Genomic DNA, 20,764 nt, shown 5'->3' on the forward strand with positions numbered 1-20,764 from the left:
CCTGTGGTAGAGCCTATGTACTTAACTGCTCCGCCATTCTTCCTAGTTTGGAAAAGTCTCTGAATTGGGATACCTATCCAAAGTCTGCCTCAAAGAAGGGATGGACTTTATTTTTAGCAGGCCAAGATGGAATTCCCTTGCTGTCATCTCCTTTCTCTGTCATAATGATGTTGCATAAATTGGGGTGCAGGGCTGATTTCCTGCTTTGCAGAGGAAAAATCACAGGCATCAGGAGATCAAGTGATTCCTTAATAAAACAAAAGTAAGCTGAGAAATTGTGAGCATTTTACTATCTATGTTGACAAATACAAGAGAAATAAACACACTTATATAATTGTATTTTCTTAAACTATATCTGAAAGATATCTGCAAAAGGGAAACTATGGTAGCTTCTGAGTCAGAGAATCAGTGAATAATATTCACTATTAACAAAATAGATTTATTTTACAAGTCAAGTCTGAAGAATAAACAAAAAAAAAAAACAAGCTGAATAATATTTGCGGGTAAGAGTGAAAATAAGGAAATGAGAGTGATTTTCTTATAAAACCCGGGCTAATTCATCATGGAGCAATTACAAATTTTTTTCAAAAAAGATTTGACTTCTTCCTTTGATTGGATGTTTTTGAACTGTGGTGTTGGAAAAGACTGTTGAGAGTCCCTTGGACTGCAAGGAGATCAAACCAGTCAATCCTAAAGGAAATCAACTCTGAATATTCATTGGAAGGACTGATGCTGAAGCTGACGCTCCAATACTTTGGCCACCTGATGCAAAAAGCCGACTCATTGGAAAAGACCCTGATGCTGGGAAAGCTTGAAGGCAGGAGGAAAAGGGGATGACACAGGACAAAATGGTTGGATGGCATCACCAACTCAATGGACATGAGTTTAAGCAAACTCTGGGAGACAAGTAAGGACAGGGAAACCTGGCATACTGCAATCCAGGGGGTCACAAAGAGTCGGAAACAACTGAGTGACTGAACAACGACAACTTCCTTTGATGACCTGATGGACAACATGTATTTTGAAATATACATTCCATACATTTTAAACTGTTTCCTTTCAATGTACAATATTCTCATTATCTTAAAGTCATACTTTATATATATATAAACATATAGAAATAAATCTAATAGAAGAAAATATCACTTCACTTTCTTATAATTTTGCAAATCATTGTTACAAATGCATAGAAACATATATTCTTCAAGTAAATAAACTCCTAATACCAGAATTAATGTGGTTTTAAAACTGTCTGTTTTTCACTATGAATAATAAATAAAACTTCTGATAAATAAAAAAGAACTCTTTCAAAATTACATATATTTCCTGCAAAACTTAGCATTCTAGAATACTATTTTCAACTTAGCCTATTGTTTGTACGTGTGTCCAAAAATCTGTGTACTGATTGCCAGAGCTTTCTATTCCTTTTCACCTGTGGTTGTCACTGTGTTTGACGCAACATCTAATATTTGTAGGTATATATGTTGTACATCAATACATTCCCAAGCGCATGCCCCAACACTTGAAACATTAGAACTTGCTATAGGTAGCAAGAAAAATAAAGTGTGTTATTAGGCTTTTTTTAATAGCAGAATTTATTATTATCTTTAAAAATACACATGGCCTTGGTAAAAGACAAAAGCATGAGAATGGGAAATCACTCTTACGTTCAAGGACTAAACGTTCTTTCAAATAGTTAACTGCAAAATGCATAAAACACACAAAAATGGTATGTAACAAATAGTAAAACATAATGGAAGTTTAACTGTTAAAAGAATAAAAGCTGCTAAATGAATAATAGCAGTAGCCAAGCCGGCTATGATTTCATGCTTTTCCATTGTAAAATGTAGGAATCCATTCACATATAATAATTCCAGAGGGAAAGTTCCACACTTTTAAGATATTTGTGGAGTAACAAGTCAGCTTCGCTAGAATCCTCCTCATTTTAAAGACAAACAAAACCTGCTGATGCTTCACATTCCTGAGAAAAGTAAAGATTAAACCTCCCAAGAACTAGAAATGCCTAATTACCTGCTTTCTAGAATAATTTTCTCTATACCCATACAAGAGACAGGCAAATAAGAAAGGACAGAATAAGCACTGTTATCATGAAAGTTGGGGGGTGGGGGGAGGTGGCTGGTGGCGCTTCCCTGGTGGCTCAGATGGTAAAGAATCTGCCTGCATTGTGGGAGACCTGGGTTTGATCCTTGGATCAGGAAGATACCTAGGAGAAGGGAATGGCTACTCCAGTGTTCTTGCCTGGAGAATTCCATGGACAGAGGAGCCTGGTGGGTACAGTCCATGGGGTCACAAAGAGTTGGCCATGACTGTGCAATTAACACACATACACACACACATATCACGAAAGGGCACATGTTGTAAGGACCAGTCTGCTAAATTAAATGACTGGTGAACTCCATCCTAGGTTCCTCTAGTTTTTTTATACTGTACACACTCCCTCAACAAGACAGAATTAACATATTTTTCAAAAGGTTGTTCTTTTCTAGTCTAACAAAAATAGAACTCAATTTACATTTGACAGAAATAACTAAACTGGGAAAACTCTTTACTTCCTCCCTAATTCCTTGTGGTAGATTGATTGCATGACTGACCCTAATTCTTTACTTTATTATGTGAGTTTCGAATTCCTCCCACTGAAGCAAAGTTTATTTCCACAACCAATGTGACTTGCTTCGGCCAGAAGAAAGAAGTAGAAGTTGCAGTGCCCTGTTCCAACCCTAGGCCTCAAGAGGCCTTGCACAGTCCCAGTTACTCTCCTATATCTCTTCCCTCATCAGAAGAACATACTGACTCTATCTGTTGGTCACAGGAAGAGGGCAATGAGAGACACATTGAGCAGAGCCACGTAGCCAGCCAACTGCAGTGAACTCATCCAAGACTGGCAAAACTGTCCACCTAAGCTTAGCATAGATGAGTTGACTTACAAAGTCATGAAAAAGAATAACTAACTATTGTTTTAAACCACTAGGTTTTGGCATAGTTTCTTACTCAGCAACACCTGATATTTCCTCCAGCACTCTTTTCAGTTATTTCTTCTTTCTATGTGAATGTTCCTCCTGATCATCTGTAGGCTCATGAGCCACAGCAGTACATTAACTGCGGGGAGCCGGTGAGGCATTCTGCTCATGACAAAGGTCATGAGGAAGGAGGCTCGGCATACGCAAAGCCGGGATCGAGCCTCAGGAGTCCCCCCGGATATTCTCGAGCATTTTCCCCCCAAAAACCAGAGTCTGCCTACTTTATTGCTTTGTGCTCTCACCTCTGACTTTACTGGGGACTGTCCCCTACCACCATCTCTCTCTCTCTGTCAAAGAGTTAACTTACAGCTCCAATTAATAAAGTTCCTGGGCAATTAGGAGTGTTTAAATCCAAACCCCTCAGATGGCTCTCTAACTCGCCTGACAAGTTTACCTGGACTCCTGCAGCTATGCATACGATTGTTTACAGTCTCCTAGCCTCCAGAGGCACGGGAAGCTTAAGATATTCAAATAGCTTAGAGCCTCTCAGAGAGTTACAAACTGTCAGAATAAGACTAGTAAAGGATTTCATTGATGAGTCAATGTTTGTTGCCAAGTTTTCACATCCCCTGAATTGTATCCTTGAATATGTATTAATTAATAGTTGGTATATAGTAAAAAATAAGTAGTGGCCTTGGTGTTAGTAACTTTAGACCCTTAAGGTAATAAATTCTTTCTTTGTTGTAAACCCATTACACATCCGCCCTATAGGAATGCAATTTTATCTTTGGAAGATGGTGCCAAACCTTAAAATAATTACTCTTAGAGAAAATAAGTCTTTGTTGATAAGTCCTTGTCAAGAGTCATAAAATGTTAGTAGGCCTTCTGGCCAGAAGATGATGTAAATCACCTAAACCATTTGTATACGATAAATTTGCAGGAAAGAAACCTTGGTTTTTGATAAGAATCAAAGACTGGTGACTTTGCATCCCCTATTATCCTCTATGTGTAACTTAGGGTATAAAAGCCCCTGTTGAAAATAAAGCTACGGGCCTTGCTCACCAACGCTTGGTCTCCCCATGTCATTCTTTCTTTTAACTTCCAGCTGAGTCTCCATCTGGAGCGCGGAACCCACCACGCTTACTAATTATGCCTGGGCTTCTAAGACCCACTCGAGAAGGTGTCTAGGGTGAGGCACCTTCCGCTATTCGAGAGGGCGCCTGCGGCCTATGTAAGTGGTGCAAACTTCTTGTCTTGAAGTTTTATTGGTCTCCCGCGTAAACCAAGCTACTCAGCTTCTTTTCTCCACTGAATTTTCCTACTGAGCTATCCTCATTCTATTGTTCTCTATATCTCTAATTAGCATATAAATAGTCGCCGACGCTGTCTCCCCTTCGAATACCCTGGATCAGCCGGGGCTGGTCCTCGGCAATTAACAATGTAAGAAGTATGCCTTTAGAGGAGGAGTTTCAATTTCATTTTAGGTTTAAGATCTCTCCTACTCTCTAAAGAATGCTTTAAAAAACACATGACACAGAATAATCTGGTTTGTTCTTACTCAGCTCTGTCTGTAATAAAAAAATTAATTAAATTAAAATAAGCCTCAATAACATCAGATTATTCAAAAGGGAATGAACATATAATGCAAGATAGTTTAATTATTATACATTAATATATTCTTACTATAAGTAAATGATTATATACTATGACCAAGTGAAATTTATCCAATAAGTGTAAGGTTTATTTAATAGCCAGAAATTAGTCTATGTAATAATACATATGAGCAAAGGACAAAAATTGTATGATTATCTCCATAGATGCAGAAAAAGCATTTGCCAAAATCTGATAGTCTTCTTCCTTGGAAGGAAAGTTATGACCAACCAGACAGCATATTTGACATTACTTTGTCAACAAAGGTCCGTCTAGTCAAGGCTATGGTTTTTCCAGTAGTCATGTATGGACGTGAGAGTTGGACTATAAAGAAAGCTGAGCACCGAAGAATTGATGCTTTTGAACTGTGGTGTTGGAGAAGACTCTTGAGAGTCCTTTGGATTGCAAGATCCAACCAGTCCATCCTAAAGGAGATCAGTCCTGGATGTTCATTGGAAGGACTGATGTTGAAGCTGAAACTCCCATATTTTGGCCACCTGATATGAAGAGCTCACTCATTTGAAAAGACCCTGATGCTGGGAAAGATTGAAGGTGAGAGGAAAAGGGGACGACAGAGGATGAGATGGTTGGATGGCATCACCAACTCAATGAACATGAGTTTGGGTGGACTCCGGGAGTTGGTGATGGACAGGGAGACCTGGTGTGCTGTGGTTCATGGGGTCACAAAGAGTCGGACATGACTGAGTGACTGAACTGAACTGAACAGTCTTCCATGATATTAAACGGGCAAAGAGAAAAATAATTCAACCAGAAAAGAAGGAAATTTTCTGAACCTGATAAAGAAAATCCGTGAAAAATACAGAGCTAATGTCCCACTTAATGTTGAAAGACTGAATGTTTTACACTACCTCCAGAAGCAAAACAAGGATGCCTACTCTTGTTACTTATATCAACATTCTACTAGAAGTCCTAGCCAGGGAAATTAGACAAGAAAAAGAAATAAAAAGCATCCAGATTTGAAATCAAGAAGTAAAGATATCTCTATTTACTGATGACATGATTGTTTATTTGAAAAATCTTAAGGGATCCATAAAAACATAATTGGAATTAACAAGTTTACCAAGCATACAGGGTAAAGTATCCATACACAAATATTGACTGAATTTCTATATCTAGCAATAAACAACCTTAAAGTGAAATCCAGAAAATAATTCTATTTATAACAGCATTAAAAAATGAAATTCTTTGCAATAAATTTAAAAAGTTACATGTAAAATTTATACTTTGAAAACTATGAAATATTACAGATAGAAATTAATAACATAAATAAGTGAAAAGAGATTTCATGTTCATGGATCAGAAGACTTAAAAGCTCAATTTTGCAGTCAATCGATTTTCAGAAAGTTGAAAATATTCTTTTCAACAAATTCTAATGAGAAAGCTGGATATCCACATGCAAAAAAAAAAGATGAAACACTTCCTAATACCACACACAAAATTAACTAAATATATCATAGATATAAGTGTAAATCTAAAGGCATAAAACTTTTAGAATAAAATATGAGAGCAAATCTCTGTTAGTCTACATTACTGCAGAGAGTGGCTTGGCTTTCTGGGCTGGTTGCTACAGGTAGTATTAATAGATCAGAAATCAATTTTTATATATGGTCTGGCCATTGTCCATTGATACATTCAGTCTCTCAGAATCAAATACTAGGTATGGAATCAATTTACTCAATATTTTTTAGTCTCAGTGACTTCATTTGTAAAATTTGATTATTAGTTGCTTTCTCTGAACAGGATAACACTATACATCCCATACAATTATTTTCTGAACTAAAAAAAAAATATGCATCAGCTATTTGTGAGAACTCTAATAGGCCTTGATGCATGCATGCTAAGTTACTTCAGTCGTGTCCAACTCTGTACAACCCTGTGGACTGTAGGCCACCAGGCTCTTCTGTCCATGGGATTCTCCAGGCAAGAAAACTGGAGTGGGTTGCCACTTCCACCTCCAGGGGATCTTCCTGATCCAGAGATCGAACTCACATCTCCTGCGTCTCCTGTATTGGCAGGTGGATTCTTTACCACTAGTGCCACCTGGGAGGCCAAATAGGCTTTGATAGGGCTTCAGTCAGTTCAGTTCAGTTCAATTCAGTTCAGTTCAGGCGCTCAGTCATGTCCGACTCTTTGCGACCCCATGGACTGCAGCAAGCCAGGCTTCCCTGTCCATCACCAACACCCAGAATCTACTCAAACTCATGTCCATCGAGTCGGTAATGCCATCCAACCATCTTATCCTCAGCTGTCCCCTTCTCCTCCCACCTTCAATCTTTCCCAGCATCAGGCTCTTTTCAAATGAGGCAGTTCTTCACATCAGGTGGCCAAAGGATTGGAGTTTCAGCTTCAGCATCAGTCCTTCCAATGAATATTCAGGACTGATTTCCTTTAGGATGGACTGGTTGAATGGAGCATATTGAAATAAAAGATATACTGAAATAGCACAGTCCCTGACACAAATTAGTAAACAATTGGTAGATTTTTTCCCCTTTTTCCTTAGTTTTTCAGTGTAGGATAGTCCTTGTGACCCCATTTTGGTTGTGTGCTTACAAAGTGAAGGGCTTCCCTGGGGGCTCAGATGGCAAAGAATCCACCTGCAGTGCACACGATCTGGGTTTAATCCCTGGGTTGGGAAGACCCCCTGGAGAAGAGAACAGCTACCTACTCCAGTATTCTTGCCTGGAGAATTCCATGGACAGAGGAGCCTGGTGGGCTACAGTCCATGGGGTTGCAAAGAATCAGACATGACTGAGCGACTTTCATACAAAGTGAAAATAAACAATTATACATGATAAGAAGTATGACTGTAAAACGGCACTCTTTCTCTTCAAGTGAATACAGATTTACCAAAGAAACCTAGATAATATTCCTGCTGCTTTCTAAGAGTGAGCAACAGTCCTTAATGAGTTTCTCCCATCATTCAATCACATACTTTGGCCTTCTATCCCTCTTACAGATCAGTCTATTCAAACTAATGCTGTCGATATTTCATGAAAGTTTTATGTATGCAATTAAATAGTTTAGCACTGAAGAAAGTCTTCATTTTTCTGTTCTGTTTACTAAAGAACACAGAGACAATTGGCTCAGCAGGATGTTTTCTCCATTGTAAATTCCATTTGGTACAACTTAGTCCTCATCTCTCCTTTCAAGAATAATGTTTATGGAGCATTAGCTTACATGGTGTGAATGGTTTCTTAGTTTCTCTAGTCTCCAAATTAGCATATTCCCACCCCCACCCATAAGATGGACAACAGTTAAAACATCAACAGACACAACAATATTGAGGCCTGGAAAAGATGTGTTTAAGCCCACCCTGTAAAGGCACATGGTATACATTCCAAGTCTGGGATGTCCTACAAAGGACCAGCCCACTCTCACTCCCAATAGACTCCTCAATTTTATCACAGAAATCACTTTGCTTTTGTATTCCAGATGTTTTCCTATAATCTGATGAAGAGCTATAAATTCACAGCTTATATACACTTAATTCTGAGACATTCAAATAAGCAGAAGTTATACCAACCTGGGTGTTTGGGTAGCTTCCTAATACAAGAGAAAAATCAGTATACTGATTAAAACCCAAAGATTCTAGGAAGTTACATGTGGCAAGCATTCCAGTAAAAAGTCATAGAAGTATAGTAAAGCAAGAATTCTATAAAAGTTTATTATTTTTAATACTTTCTATTAGTAGTCTGAATTTTTGGGAAAATTGGCCAGCTTTTCCAGAATACACTTGTGGCATATGAAGTCTTTGGTTTCTTCATACATTTTAAAATTTATTTAGTAACCATTTACAAATGCTAATGAATAGCAGATAATACATGGAGAATTTAAAAATAAATCTGATGTTTTAAAGTGGGCTGATTACCAGTTCACAAAATATAGAACACTATAGTCTATTTTTTGGTTCAGTCACCTCTAATTTATTTTTAATTAAGGGATTTAAATAGATAAATAAATCTATTATATTTCTCATAGAGTATTGATAAACATTGTTGATTATACATAGATAGACACATAGATAGTTGCTTAGTCCTGTCCGACTCTTTGTGACCCCATGGACTGTAGCCTACCAGGCTTCTCTGTCCATGGGATTTTCCAGGCAAGAGTACCAGAGTGGGTTGCCATTTCCTTCTCCAGGGAATCTTCCCGACCCAGGGATCGAACCTGGGTCTCCCACATTGCAGGCAGAAACTTCACCCTCTGAGCCACCAGGGACTCACCCTGTATGTATGATTATACATATACTGATTTGATTTTTTTCTGGCCTTGTCCTAGACTCACCCATTCTTAGAACTTTATCTATATCTCTATCTCATTCTCTCATTCTCTGTATTCTTTTATTTTTTTATTTTTATTTTTTTTTCTCTGTATTCTTTTAATTGTATCATATGCCAGCCACCATGGTAATTCACTCTGTAAACAAACATATATGACATCAACTATCACCTCAATTTAATTGATTGGGTATTGATAGTTGGTATAAACAAATGGCTCATTAACAAGTTCTTACTGGTTGAAGTCAGTCATGGTCCAATTAAGACAAATAACAATTCATATACACATTCTCAAGAATGCAATAATTCCTAACATTGAGGGCTTACTCTGTGACGAGCACTCTGTATATGCTTTGTATTTATTACCTGATTTAATACTCACGATAACTCTATGACATTGATGCCATTATCATCATCATTTTGTATATGAGGAAACTAAGTCAGAGACAGTTAAATGACATCAGTATCACATAGTAAGTATCAGATGATCTTTGAACCTGTTTCCAATCATAGCGTCTTTTACTACTTACTGCTCAATATTCTCTTTTTATGGGAGTTGCAATAGCCTCTCTTGGAGAAGGAAATGGCAACCCATTCCAGTATTCTTGTCTGAAGAATCCCATGGACAGAGTAGCCTGGGAGGCTACATACAGTCCATGGGATCACAAGCATTGGACACAACTTAGCAACTAAACCACCACCACCAATAGCCACTATTATTGCATTCTTTTGCATAATTTCTAATTTACATAGCATATGGAGGTTTTCATTTGTTCTAACTACTTCAGTTTAGTTCAGTTCAGTTCAGTTCAGTTCAGTCGCTCAGTCATGTCAGACTCTTTGCAACCTGCCAGGCCTCCCTGTGCATCACCAACTCCCGGAGTTCACTCAAACTCATGTCCATCAAGTCGGTGATGCCATCCAGCCATCTTATCCTCTGTCATCCCCTTTTCCTCCTGCCCCCAATCCCTCCCAGCTTCAGAGTCAACATCCAATTTAAATAACCTGAAGATGAAATACCCCTCCAAATACAATCTTCCTCTGAAAAGCCTCATGCATATTTGCATTGTACTTTAAGCAAAATCCACACTATTATGAACAAAGCAGAAGTCTGCTAATGTGCAAAGACTGAATGTTTTGAATCTCTGAGTTCAGCCAGGGGGGGTGTGCTTACTGTGGCCCAGTACCAGATGAGGGGTCCAGCCAAGTGTTAGTCATATGAGTCTCAATACAGCTGCTTAGTGTGCCAGAGTACAGCCACCTGATTTTATATCTTTGAAACTAAGTACAGTACCACTTAAATAAGTCCTCTTTATAAAATCAGAAGAATTGAAATAAAAATAGATTTCATAAGGTAATTATCTTTTACCAATAAACTCAATCAAGAAAACTGATTTTTTTTTCCCATTAACTCAAAAGTTATTTGTCACAAAATGGTTAACAGCACACAGTACCTGAATTCAGGCTCTAGTGACTCAATTAGGTCTTGAGCAAGTTACTTAAAACCTCTAGGCTTCAGTTAGCTCATTTGAAAACTGAGTTATAAATTGGGAATTACAGTTGTTAGAGAAACTGAATTAATAAGTGTAGAATTCTTCTAACAGTATGGCATCTGATCCTGCTTCTTAAGAAGTATATATTCACACTGCAGGTCTTGCAAAGCACTTTGAATCTTATTTCTCATTCTCTATATCAGTTTTTCTTAGTGGGTAGAAATGATGGCTGCCCAAATAAAGAGAAGAGTAAAAAAGTCCAGAATATATGTTTTATTAAATGAAAGCTACCATGGATTATTGATGGTGATTTTTATCTGCGGCTGATGGAAACAAAGGTGGATTATGGAGTGCCACTACAATCATGCAAGGTAAACAAAAATGTGCTTAGAGGTACAGGGGATGGAAGGACTAGAGAATACCTTACATGAAATGTTTGGTTTTGATATTACCAAAGCAGTCAGTGCACAAACAACTTTTCCAGGGTAAAGGCAACTCACATATACTCTGATATATTATATTTCTATCTCAATTAACACATTAAAAGCAAAGAAGTTCACATGTGTGTTAGTGAGTCAACTTCATTCACCACCCAAAATATTAACTATAATACATTTTATGATAACAAGCATTAAAAAAGTAAACTCTCCATTCTTTTTTCCCTCAGCAGCATCCAAAGAACTGTGCACTTCTGTGGAGGATTTCCATTTGAATAGGAAAATGAAGAAGAATCTCAGGAATGGAAAGATATTTAAAAACAAATTTAAGCAACAACAAATTCACTCTACAAAGAAAGCCAAAACAGCACTAAGCTCTAGCTTCCTCTGCCCCCTGGGTTGCTTAGTCTATCCAAAACAAGTTGGGGGCCAGTGGGCACACAAATCTCCAGTGCGGTCAGTTGAGTACAGGAGCAGTCATTTACCCGAGTTCCCCTATTCTAAAAAATTCAGTAATCATTCGTGGCAATGAGGCCAAACATGCTGTTGCCTTGACCACAGAGTCATCTAACATCTGTTGCCCCTTCACTCTTGGCTCACCTAGCCCTTGTTCTTGGCCACAGAGGTTTTGGTCTGGCTTCTCACAATCAGTATATAATCCTGGAAGCAGGGGAAAAAAGTCAAATAAAGATATGGTCACACCAAGATTATTCTAGTCATGCTGTCCCAGTTCAATAATATATGCACAACCAAAGGAATATTTGGGTCTTGAAATAATTTTAAATTAAAACTTTATAAACAAACAAGGAACCAGAGAGAAACTGCCAACACCCATTGGATCACAGAAAAAGCAAGGGAATTCCAGAAAAATATCTACTTCTGCAACATTGACTATACTAAAACATTTGACTGTGTGGATCAGAACAAACTGTGGAAAATTCTTGAAGAGATGGGAATACTAGACCACCTTACTTAATACACCATCTTACCCATCAGGTTTTTCAACGCACATATGCAAAACCCATATGCGGGTCAAGAAGCAACAGTTAGAACCAGACAAGGAACAACGGACTGAAGAAGGAAAGGAACAGGCAGAGCTGACTTTGTCTTGAAAAAGAATGAAACTCCAGCTTGCACTTTCAGTGAGCTTTGGACTATGTGCCTGGTAGTCATGGGGATAGCATATGTACAGCCAAACTGGCATCCTGGACTGATAAACACCAGATTCCATACCAAGATTTCCCATTGCCAAAAAGAATATAATAATTGCCTATGTAGTCAATCACCTTTGTAATCTTTATGGCACCTGTTGTTATGGGCTACAATGTATAACCAGCTAACCCTTCTGATTATAAATCATGGCTGTAACCAGATTGTGTCTCCCCTTAACACTTCCCAAGCTAGGTTTAAGGAATTTGGGGATGTGGGCTTGAGCAGTACACTTAAGGTATATAAGATTTTCACAAAAGTTGGTCTGGGTCCTTGGCTAAGAGAGACTCTGCCTTGGGCCTGCCTGTGTAATAAACTGCCCTCCACTATCTGCATTGTCCTTCTGAGTGAGTTTGTTTCCTGGGATGCATGGCTATAACAGGACTGCTTCCAAATTGGGAAAGAAGTACGTCAAAGCTGTATGTTGCCACCCTGCTTATTTAACTTATATGCAGAGTACATCATGCGAAATTCTGGCTAGTTGAATCACAAGCTGGAATCAAGACTACTGGGAGAAATATCAGTAACCTCAGATATGCAGATGAAACCACCTTTATGGCAGAAAACAAGAAGGAACTAAAGAGCCTCTTGATTTAGGTGAAAGAGGAGAGTGAAAAAGCTGGCTTAAAACTCAACATTCACAGAACTAAGATCATGGCATCTGGTCCCATCACTTTATGGCAAATAGATGGAGAAACAATGTAAACAATGCAATACTTTATTTTCTTGGGCTCCAAAATCACTGCAGATGCTGACTATTGCCATGAAATTAAAAGATGTTCACTCCTTGGAAGAAAAGCTATAACTAACCTAGACAGCATATTAAAAAGCAGAGACATTACTTTGCCAACAAAGGTCCACCTTGTCAAAGCTATGGTTTTTCTGGTTGTCATGTATGGATGTGAGAGTTGGATCATAAAGAAGGCTGAAGCCCAAAGAATTGATGCTTTCAAAATGTGGTGTTGGAGAAGACTCTTGAGAGTCCCCTGGACTACAAGAATATCAAACCAGTCAATCCTAAAGGAAATCAACCCTGAATATTCTTTGGAAGGACAGATGCTGCTGAAGCTCCAATACTTTGGCCACTTGGTATGAAGAGCTAACTCATTAGAAAAGACCCTGATCCTGGGAAAGATTGAAGGCAGGAGGAGAAGGGCATGACAAAGGATGAGATGGGTGGATGGCATCACCAATTCAATAGACATGACTTTGAGCAAGCTCCAGGAAATGGTGAAGGACATTTCTCCAAAGAAGACATACAGATGGCTAACAAACACATGAAAAGATGCTCAACATCTCTCATTATCAGAGAAATGCAAATCAAAACCACAATGAGGTACCATCTCATGCCAGTCAGAATGGCTACTATCAAAAAAGTCTGCAAACAATAAATGCTGGAGAGGGTGTGGAGAAAAGGGAACCCTCTTACACTGTTGGTAGGAATGCAAACTAGTACAGCCACTATGGAGAACAATGTGGAGATTCCTTAAAAACCTGGAAATAGAACTGCCATATGACCCAGCAATCCCACTGCCGGGCATACACACTGAGGAAACCAGAATTGAAAGAGACGCATGTACCCCAGTGTTCATTGCAGCACTGTTTACAATAGCCAGACCATGGAAGCAACCTAGATGTCCATTCACAGATGAATGGATAAGAAAGCTGTGGTACATATACACAATGGAATATTACTCAGCCATTAAAAAGAATGCATTTGAATCATTTCTAATGAGGTGGATGAAACTGGAGCCTATTATACAGAGTGAAGTAAGTCAGAAAGAAAAATACTGATACAATATATTAATGCATATATATGGAATTTAGAAAGATGGTAACGATGACCCTGTATGTAAGACAGCAAAAGAGACACAGATGTAAAGAACAGACCTTTGGACTCTGTGGGAGAAGGCAAGGGTGGGATGATTTGAGAGAATAGCATTGAAACATGTATATTATCATATGTGAAATAGATCACCAGTCCAGGTTCGATGCATGAGACAGGGTGCTCAGGGCTGGTGCACTGGGATGACCCTGAGGGATGGGATGGGGAGTGAGGTGGGAGGGAGGTTCAGGATAGGGAACACATGTACACTCATGGTTGATTCATGTCAGTGTATGGCAAAATCCGCTACAGTATTGTAGAGTAATTAGCCTCCAATTAAAATTTAAAACTTAATTTAAAATTTAAAAAAAAGAAAAAAAAATGGTGAAGGACAGGGAAGCCTGGCATGTGGCAGTCCACGGGGTCACAAAGAGTCGAACATGACTGACCAACTAAACGACAACAACAAAACAAACAATGTGAAAAACAAGTATCCAAATGCATGAATATAAAGTTTTTTTTAACCCACTTGATTTTGTAATGTTTCTTTGTATAAGAATGATTCTCCTCTCTTTTGCTCCAAGAACCTCACTATTCGGAAGAAAACCAGTCCTTCAGTGTTAATCAATTTCTACATTAAACCTTATTGTTTATCTACCCTCAAATAAACAATACTCTGACAGGCTAATTACAATTCCTGAGCATATATTCGGAGAAGGCAATGGCACCCCACTCCAGTACTCTTGCCTGGAAAATCCCATGGACAGAGGAGCCTGGTAGGCTGCAGTCCATGGGGTCGCTAAGAGTCGGACACGACTGAGCAACTTCACTTTCACTGTTCACTTTCATGCATTGGAGAAGGAAATGGCAACCCACTCCAGTGTTCTTGCCTGGAGAATCCCAGGGATGGGGGAGCCCTGTGTGCTGCCATCTATGGGGTCGCACAGAGTTGGACATGACTGAGGTGACTTAGCAGCAGCAACAGCAGCAGAGCATATATTCTTTTCTGTAGGCTCCCCCTTCTACCTGGAGAACTCTCCACAGGTGATCTAAGACAAAGTTAAAATGTTTCACTTTCCTCTTCTCATCCCAAGGCAACTGACTCTTTCAGCTTTGTACCCACTCACATTGAAAGTAGCTCTTTTGCCCCTTTCCTGTTTGCCCACTTCTGTCCCCCTATAACCTTAAAAGAACTTAATTATAGGAATGAGATCACTCAGTTCTGTTCAGTTCAATTGCTCAGTCATGTCTGACTCTTTGCGACTCCACGGACTGCCACACGCCAGGCTTCCCTGTCCATCACCAACTCCAGAGCTTGCTCAAACTCATATCCATTGAGTTGGCGATGCCATCTCATCCTCTGTCATCTCCTTATCCTCCTGCCTTTCAATCTTTCCCAGCATCAGAGTCTTTTCCAATGAGTCAGTCTTCACATCAGGTGGTCAAAGTATTGGAGCTTCAGCATCAGTCTTTCCAATGAATATTTAGGACTGATTTCCTTTACAATTGACTGGTAGGCAATTTAAACTAACTCCTGTCTTATGCTCTCCTTGTAGATAACCTGTTGACTCTTCCTAGATTAAAAAGAATGAAGAATTAAGCAGTTTAAAAATGACTTGCTCTCTACCCTCAACACCCTCCTTATATATCCTGTAGGCAGATCACTCAAGCAAGATAATATCAGCCAGTCTTCAGACAATGGAGAATGATGCAGAACCCAACCTCCTGTCTCAGTTCTTTGAGATTCTTGCTTCTTTTACCCTTTAAAAACTATCATGGCTGAATAGAATCTTCAGAGCTGGTCTTGGGACATGAGTTCCGCTCCTCCTTAGATTGCTGACTTTTCTTATTAAAGCATCTTTCCTTCATCTCTCCTTTCTACTGATATTTGCCTCTCAATTATTGGCTTTTGAGCAGTGAGCAGCCAAACCTAAGTTTGGTAATACTGTTAGTTCACACATTAAATTGTCCTGTCACTGCTGATTTCTACTTTTGCTCAATAGATATTTGGTGTCTCAAAGTCAAGAAACCTATATTATTCATCTTTGTAAACCTGGTGTTCCAGCAATAAATACTATTGGATAAATAGTTGAGTGGTGTTGTAGATTGGGTACATGACATACATGTCCTAGGAGTTAGAAATATAACCCAAATCTGAAAATATTACTAGACAGACTAATAGACTGAAGCACAAGAATTGCTCTGTTATGTTAAAGATTCAGTCAGAAAATAGGCATATGACAACAAAATGATAATGTGAACTAATAAAATGTCCTTTATTCTCCACAGTGCTTGAATCAGTCACGGCACACAGGAGGTGCTTATCAAATGTTAATTAATACAGTAAGTAATTTCCTGCCTTCTAGGTCTGAACTCCCTGTTAAGGGTTCACTGTCTCTTCCTTTTTGTCCAAGTCAAAGAATTCATGGCTTTCATGAATGTCTAGAGAATCATCTCACACTGGAAAGGGCATTGCCACTAGTGTTAGACTAAGTGTTAGTTGCTCAGTTATGTCCAACTTTTTTCGACCTCATGAACTGTAGCCCACCAGGCTCCTCTGTCCATGGGATTTTTCAGGCAAGAATACTGGAGTGGGTTGCCATTTCCTCCTTCAGGGGATCTTCCCGACCCAGGGATCCAATCCAGGTTTCCCATATTGCAGGCAGATTCCTTACCATCTGAGCCATCAGGGAAGCCCTCATGGAAGAAATAACTCAAGTCCTATATACACATGGATGTGCTCAGGTTTGAGGATTTTTTTTTAAAAAGCCTTATAATCAAAGAGGTTAAAATGTAATGCAGTTTCTTAGTCTTGGAGAAGCAGATCGTTTATAATTCTTTCCCCAACTCAGCTGAGACTCATTTGGGAATACTAAGAGATATCTTAGATGTTTTATCACTCTCTGAGTCACAGATCTTTCCAGATTTCAGAATATTACTCTTGAATCAATCTTCAGACTTATGTAAAATATAAGGCCCCATAAACACCAGTATTCTGAGGCCAGGTGAGATTCTATTTCTATTCAAAATCCTAGCACAAGTGTTACAAGGAAAATACAGCACAATTTTATAAGAAAACATCATGATGACACCTCTATGTACAACTTTAGAGAATGCCTTCTAAGCTTAAGAAATATTCGCAAAATGTATCTTTTTTTCTAAGCCTAAAAGAATTCCTATAGAATGAGTATTTGTAATCTTTTTTTATTTTTTCCCCTAAAATCTGGAATGGGAACTAAATAAGCATACAAGAACTAAGGGAACAGTAATCAAGGCTTAGGTGTAGACATGACGAGTTAGGGCTAGGGCAATCACCATCATTAATAACATATGAAGAACTGATGACTTATTATTTGTGCAACAGGAGGAGAAATAATCAGATATTGGGAGGATATCTGCATATCAGGCTGGACAGCATACACAGTAAAAAACATATTTTTCAAACACTCAGGCCTTTAAGGAAAGAAGAGTGACTTATTAGATGGGTAAAACAGAAAAATGTGTTTGCACAAGTGTGGCCCTTCGACTTCAGACTAGTTGATCTACCTTGTGGGTTCATTTTCTTATTTCTACTTCAGGAAGCTACTGAAGCAGGCTCTGCCCTGAGTGGGGAGGCCTAAGGGTTTCCTGCTTCACTGCCTGAAACTGGATGAAAAAGCCCATCCAATTCTGTCAAAAGACTGAGTCATCCATTTGTGTTCAGGTTGCACTCTTCAATTCAGCATTACTGTAGGAAAACTAGTATGTTGATCTCTATCTGCATCCTGTGTCTACTTATCCATTGGTTCAGAAGCCACGTTGGAAAAAGACATGATTAACACTCCCCAAACCCCAAGAATCACCAATGTTTAAGGAAAGAAACATGTAAAAAAAAAAATGGTCCTACTGGTGAGTGGCGTACCATGAGACTTCAGCATCATGGAAACAAGAAGAGTCAAGTTTCAAGAAGGAGGTAGTGGTTAACCATCAAGTTAATGGAGATGTCCTTCTCAGCCAGGATGAAAATGCATATGTGAGGTGTTGGTCCTTATTAAGTTGCCAGTTATTCAGTATTCAGCCACCAGGCCCCAGCAAAGAAGGATAATGCAAAGGCAGGTTAAAAAGGTTCTGGCCACCAATTCAAGTGTGTGGAGGTGGGGCTTTTCCCACCAGAACATAAAGCAAGCAATGCTCTGATACATCTGGGTGTCCTATAATTTAACTCAATTCTGATCTTATCTGCCTGGAGATAGCACCAGATCTTACAGATCTTACCAGATCTTATCTTACAGATCTTACAGATCTTACCAGATCTTATCTTAGTCCTACACGACCCTCCTCTCTTCAGACAGCAATCAGAAGCCCAGGTCATCACTGTATCTGACTGACAAACTATAGATGGTAGGTTCCAATGAACCTCCTCCTTGAATTTCAGAAACCAGTCACATGTCCAGGCTGTTACCTATACTTCTGACAAACTAGCTATACATCAGAGGTTCCCATGATCCCCTCTTTGGGTTGAAATAGTTGCTGGAATGGCTCATAGAACTCAGAGAAACATGTTACTGACTAGACCACCAGTTTACTATAAAAGGATAAAATTCAGGAACAAGTAGGTTGAAGAGAAGCCCAGGGCAACATACAGAGAAGAAGCACTAAACTTCCACACCCGCTCCAAGGGTACCACTCTGCCCACACTTCCATGTTTTCACCAGTTGCAAAGGTCACTGATATGCGTTCCTTTGGGTTTTATGAGGGCTTCAATACACAGGTAAGATTTGAGTAAATAATTGTCCATTGCTGATTGATTCAACCTCCAGACCCCCTCCTCTCCCTCCCAGAGGCTGTGGGATAGGACTGAAAGTTCCAACCCTCTAAAGACCTGGTTGGCTCCACTATCAACCAGCCCTCATTTTCAGATGTTTTCCCCGAAAGTTACCTCATTAACATAACAAAAGATACTTTGCTGTCTTCATTTAAAAAATTCCAAAGGTTTTAGGGGCTTTATGCCAGAAATGACAAAAAAAAAAAAAAAAAAACCTAATATGTATTTCTTATGAATCACAGTGTCATGCAAATGCTCTAAAGTAAGATGACTAAGGAGTAAAATCAAATGAATGTATGTAATAAAAAAGAAACAGACTCACAGGTATAGAGAAGACACTAATGGTTACCAGTGCAGAGAGGTAAGGCGGGAGAGGCGAGACAGGTGTATGGCATTAAGAAACACAAACCAATACAATATTGTAAAGTAATTAGCCTCCAATTAAAATAAATAAATTTAAATTAAAAAAAAAGAAACACAAACCACTGTGGTTAAAGTAACTAAGCAACAAGAATATATTGTAAAGCACAAAGAAACAAGGTAATTATTTTGTAATAAATTTAAATGAAGTACAACCTATAAAACTATTGAATCACTAGTCATATACTGAAACTAATATATTATTAATAAATCAATTATACTGTAATTAAAAAAAAGAAAAAAGAAGTCCTAATTATAATCATAGTTGAGGGGGTGGGGGTGTCAGTCTAGGCCCTTAGTCAGTCCAGTTAACTTTAGTTGTAATTGCTGGCTAACATAAATAAAGGTGGACTCAGGCCATAGCATTGCTTAAGACGACAGAGAAAGTTAGGGTTGTTGCCAATGCCACACGGCACACTCGCTAGTGTAACGAGAAGGGACTAAAGTAGATGAGAACATAGCTTTCTATACAGAGTGTTCCCCAAGTGGCTCAGGGGTAAAGAATTCACCTGACAGTGTAGGAGACACAAGAGACGTGGGTTCGATCCTTGGATTGGGAAGATCCCCTGGAGGAGGAAATGGCAGCCCACTGCAATATTCTTGCCTGGAAAATCCCATGGACAGAGGAGTCTGGTGGGCTACAGTCCATGGGGTCACAAAGAGTTGGACACGACTGAGCATGCACATGCATACATTCAAAACAGAGGCGTATGAAGGAATCATATAGCCTGTTTTACTTTTGCTATGTATTCCTTGAACATCTCTTTATGCTGAGAAATAGAGCCATTTCTTGGGTTATAAAAACTCATATTTCATTATGGAAATTGCTAAGGTGGATGGATCATTCTATAAGTTCATAAATGGCTAACATGAATAATACGTGTGTGTGTGAGATAATGTGTTTAAAACATCCTTGCTTGCTGCTAAAGAACTAAGGAAAGAAAAAAAAATCTTTCCTCTTTCTACCTGTCAACTATAAATCATCACTTGCCATCTACCTTTACAAGGATTAAATCATGTGCTGCTGCAGCTACTGATTTTCAACACCCCCTGAAAGGAGTCCAGGGTGGACAGCAGAAATGAGGCACTCTGTGCTCCAGGGAAAGCTGGCAGGACATGTCTTCAGATAGTTAAATATTTTCAGGAGCTGATTACATGAACCCAATTTTTGTATCTCCTCATACCTAGAAAATGACTAAAATCCTTCATGATGATGAATGTTCCTCATGACTAGCAAAAACTTTATGAGACTAGGAGAAATCTTCCAGAAAAATATGTGCTTGATTGCATGTATTCCCCATTCACCAAAATCTCACATATACTGACTTTCCTCCCTGCTTTTTTGGAGCAGTTTCTCAAAGCTATCTAGGGTGCTGTGTCCTAGGCTCTAGTCCTCATTTTGCCCCAAATAAAACTTAACTGGCAACCCTCATATTGTTGATTTTTTTAAGTATGCATACCATTCAGTGAAGCAGTTCACATAGAGGAGAATTTGCTACTAAAAAGCAATGTTTCTAGAAATTATAGTTTTGTAGCAATTAGGAGAATAGCCATGTGGAAAGAAAAAGCATCAGAGTATCAGGTAATATGAAGAGAAGCAAATAGGAAAAAAGAGATAACAGAGGAGGTTACATTTTGGGCAACAAGCAA

The sequence above is a fragment of the Bos indicus x Bos taurus genome, chromosome 6 (assembly GCF_003369695.1).
Source record: "Bos indicus x Bos taurus breed Angus x Brahman F1 hybrid chromosome 6, Bos_hybrid_MaternalHap_v2.0, whole genome shotgun sequence".
Taxonomy (NCBI): Eukaryota; Metazoa; Chordata; class Mammalia; order Artiodactyla; family Bovidae; genus Bos; species Bos indicus x Bos taurus.